The 4,430-nt window shown below is 47.2% G+C and overlaps 1 long non-coding RNA gene across 1 annotated transcript; it reads right to left on the bottom strand.

Moving 5' to 3' along the window:
- Positions 1-250: 250 nt before the first annotated feature.
- Positions 251-3,087, bottom strand: LOC309451203. Its single transcript, XR_014186203.1, has 3 exons — positions 2,918-3,087; positions 2,547-2,654; positions 251-416 (listed from the first exon to the last, which is right to left on the bottom strand). It is a non-coding gene; the product is annotated as an uncharacterized lncRNA (long non-coding RNA).
- Between the last annotated feature and the right edge of the window lie 1,343 nt (positions 3,088-4,430).

The following is a 4,430-nucleotide window of genomic DNA, read 5'->3' as shown; positions in this document are numbered from 1 at the left end:
TGCTAAGGTCAGATTCACATCTTGCAAGAGGGGCAACAAGAAACAGGTGACGGAGAAACTGACCGACTGTGTATAACATCCCATTCACGTGAATACTTCATATAAAAGTGGGAGATCGTGAGGATCTTGTCCTCTTTGTCCTTTTTCGTCCCTTCTGCTTATGGCGACATTAGGCGAGTAAGCTTGTGAGGGGGCCAGAGGCAAAGGGACGTGCCCTGAGGAGAACAAATCGAAAGGTTCTTACCTCTGAGAACCCCGCGGGTCACACGGCGTCTCTGCACCGGCACCTGCCCCCGGCCGGCTGGCGCCTCCTGCTCCTCTGCACTCCTCCAGATGCCCTCCTCAGCTTTAATGGGTTTTCCTTTCCCCAAAATATTACTAGACATTTTTGATGGTGACAGCCATGACTCAGATACCTCAGTAGAGAAAAGGAAGTTCCATTTATTTGATGTGTGCTTGCATTTTTCAGCTCAGAATTTAAAAATGCTAATAGAGAGCTTGGCCCTCAATATACTTTTTAACGTAAATTATGTGAATATACTACATATTACAGCAGCCTCTTGACATCAGGAAGGAGACCTGTCTTAACAGTTATGCTGCTGAAGAACATTAAATGAACAATATACATCTTGTCCTGTTAAAGGGCTTTACAGAAGACCATAATAAAGTTTTCTGTGAGATGTGGCTCTGGGCTGGTTCAGACCATCTCTTCCCCAGTCCATCTCTCCTTTAAGTACCAGAAATAAGCTTCCACATGGACAAGGGGTGGTTTAGGAAAAGTCAACAGACTAGGAGGCATTTATATGAAAAGCACTTAAATTATCTAATCTCTGTAGCTCATTTAAGGACTGCTAGGGGAAGAGAAGGTAGAGATAAAGAAACTTAATGAGGTCAGGCCAAAAAATCAACACATGATCAGCAATCAAATGCTTGCTAACTGCTGCCTGGTCACTGTAAGTGATGAGTTTGACAGTTTCTCAAGAAGGGAGACCATTACAAAAATAGTAAGAACGTTCCACTAAAAAAAAAAAAACCCACTGAGCCAGTATTAAAGCCATAGTAAACAGTGAAAGCCTAGTAAAGCACTGTTAGTCATTGCTAAAGTATCGCTAAGCAACCCTTTAGCCTCCTCAGGACCGGATCAGCTTAATCACAGCAATAACTCACAGCCCCTCAGCCCTGCTTGCAAGGTTTAGTTTGAAGGGCTGTGTAATTTCCTCTGACACTCAAGTGAGAGTTGCCACTCCAACTCCCAGCCCCTACAGGACTGCAGATCCCAGGGGTTCCAGAAGCCAGGCTGCAGGACACAGCAGCCAATTCATCCTAAAAGACACACAATGTTAATTCATCCTCACACTTCAGTTCTTTGCTGGTTGATAATCAGCAGCTGATACCCATTTCAGTACTGATTTAAAGGAGCTCAGCCTTGTTCTTGCCCAAAGCTAGACTAGCTGCAGTCAAGATTTCTGCTAAAACTGATTTAACTCCAGTAAAAGACTGAAACCAGGGAACTCCTGGGCACAGACCTCATTGGACTATTGCTCTGAGGTGACAGCTTACTGCTAGGCATTGCTACCATTTCCCATCTTTATTTTGTATGCCATTTACATCTGTACCATCTCAGCAGGACCTCCAAAGTGGTCCTTCCCTGTATATTAGTAATAAATCACCCACCAGAGTGAATTCAACCAGGGTGCCAGCCCACTTGGTCTAGTCTCTAAAGCAAGCTCCAAAGAAAGACAAAAGGAATAAGTGACTTGACCATCACCAACCTGATGTGAAACTCAATGTGATGAGAGGTCAATTAGAGAAGAGCACTAATAAACTGATACTTCAAAAAAAGCCAAGGAGCCTGAGAAAAACAAGTTAGGCAAGTCTTGCAGGTCTTCCTAGTGCTGCCCACCCTGTGGTCCCAGGCGCTGGGGAAGCAGCATCCAGCAACCCATCCACTTTCCCAGACTGCAGCCAACAACACGGGGAGTTCCCAGACACCTTCCCAGCCTTTCTTTGCCTCCATCTGAACGTCATTCTCAGATTAGCATAGCTATACTAACAACCAAGCTCCTCAGCCTACACAGTGCTTTGACAAAGGTACAGCCACTTTCATCTCCAGTCTGACAGATGTGGTTTGTCACCAGCTAGACCCACAGCGTGGTTTTAACGAGCCGTGAGGATTTACTCCTGTAGTTATCTGCTTCCCTTGGCAAGGTGATAATTTCCCGTGAACCAGAATTACTTGTTCACTCCAAAAGTTTAAGTCCATGCCTACAAGAGACATATTTGCTCACAGTAATTTTTATAACAGGAAAATAAAGAGATGGGGGGCAGTATTGCTTTTTAGTGAAATCAGGGTGACAGCTACAGAAATACATACTCAGATATTGCGCCTTTGTCAGAATTACCATTTCAGAGCAGGAAAGAGGCGCCATAGAAGTCAGAAACCATTATATATTATCTTTGCTTGAGGAAGATCCCAAAAAATTCATGCCCTTTCATAGAGCTTGATGTCTGAGGCAGATGGGGCCAGCTCATGTACTCTTACTCACATGGATGAAGAAATGCTCTCCCACCAACACGACGGTCTGGGGGAACTCCTCACTAATTTAAACAATTCATCTCCCAGCTCACGAAGAAAGAGTTCCTTTCTTTACTTCCTGAAAAGACAATGCACATAAGCAACATACAAGGTGGTTTAGCTTCATTACAGCGACTGCTCCAGATGCTCCCTGAGGGAAAGGAACCAAGAGCAACCCCAGTGAGGGCTCTGCCCAGCTCCCACAGAGCCCAGACACAGCAAACAGAACCACCAAGGGATGAACAGGCCCAGGGCCACCCAAGGAACCCAGTCAGGAGCAAATGCAGACAGGACCAGACAAGCCACAACACATACGCAAGGGGCCATCCAGGAGACACCTACCGACAGCATCAGTCCAAGGAGCACAGGCAACAACAAGGCTGCAGACCAGCACTCCTGCAGCAGAGCTCAAAGAGCAGGTGAGAGCCCTGGGCTGAGCTTAAATAGGATCCAGGGCCTGTGGTCAGGCTGTGGGTGAGGTCCCAGGTGAAGCTGTTCAGACCCATTAAGTCCACCTGACACATAGACCTGCTGGTATACAGTGGATTAAGCCATACTGATTTATTCCTGTGTAAGACCAAAAGCAGACACCCGTCACATATCAGAACATCTCCCAAAACAACCCCATGATAAAATCCTTTGGCTTCCCTGAACCGTGGGTCTCTGGTTGTGAGCAGCCCATTCTCAGGTTAGACCTCGCCTTGCCTGATGAAAATGCTGGGCTGACAACAGGCAGTGGCAGTGCAGATAGATTTTATGTTTTTTTCTGAGTTCCCAAATTTCTCAGGTTAATGCCACCCCAGAAAAAGCACATCACGCAGTTTAAAAACTAAGCCGCCTCCAGTTGAATTTACTTTCCCGCACACCAGCTCCCCTGGGGCAGAGCTCTGAGGAACAGAAATGCCTGGCTTTAGACAGTCAGATTTGAATAAGGCCGTGATAAATTTTTTTTTCCTAAAATCCAGCATGTATAGACAGTGTAGCCCACCCTTCCTTTCACGTCTTCCCTATCTGAGGCTGAGCCATCTTCCTTATATTATCATCTCGTGCTATGGTACAGCACAATTATTTGTTACCCACTAGCAGTGCCAAAGAGAACACTGTAGCATAATGTAAGTCAAAATGACTAGCATCAAAATCAGACTCATAAGATCAACGCTGACGGAGCTGTGAAGCCGCAGCTCCTGCTGGTTCTGACGGTTCTTTCTTATCTGGCACCTCCGACTGCTTGTGTTTCTTATCTGGCACCTCTGGCTGCTTCGGGTCAAGCAGCGTCTCTGCCCCCTGGCCGTGCGCTGCAGTACCAGAGTTTCGCCACAGGGCGGCAGCACTGAGGCGCGCCGCAGCACCGCATTGGGGCGGCCGGGTGCAGCACCGCGCTTTGTCCACAGGACGGCGACACTGAGACCCGCCGCGGCACAAATGTCATTTCTGTCCCCCCAGAAATCCTGGGTCCCTCCTGAACTCCTGGGTCCCCCTCCGGAACTCCTGGGTCCCCCTCCGGAACTCCTGGGTCCCCCTCCGGAACTCCTGGGGGAAAAAAACAGGCCCCTGGCGGTGGGGGGCTGTGCTGGTTTTGTTACAAAACAAGTTTCTCTTTTAGTGAATTTGCCTGTCAGCTAAAGCTTCATATTAGCTGCATTTTCCTGGAGAACCAGATACGTGTTGTGGTAAACAGAGCAATGGAATGCTAACTTGTTGCTAAGGTCAGATTCACATCTTGCAAGAGGGGCAACAAGAAACAGGTGACCGAGAAACTGACCAACTGTGTATAACATCCCATTCACGTGAATACTTCATATAAAAGTGGGAGATCATGAGGATCTTGTCCTCCTAATGGATATTGGTCTCGAAA

Source organism: Streptopelia decaocto (genome assembly GCF_964273445.1).
Source record: "Streptopelia decaocto genome assembly, chromosome: Z".
NCBI lineage: Eukaryota > Metazoa > Chordata > Aves > Columbiformes > Columbidae > Streptopelia > Streptopelia decaocto.
Note: the sequence above shows the minus strand (reverse complement) of the source record. Positions and strands in the feature narration are given on the sequence as shown.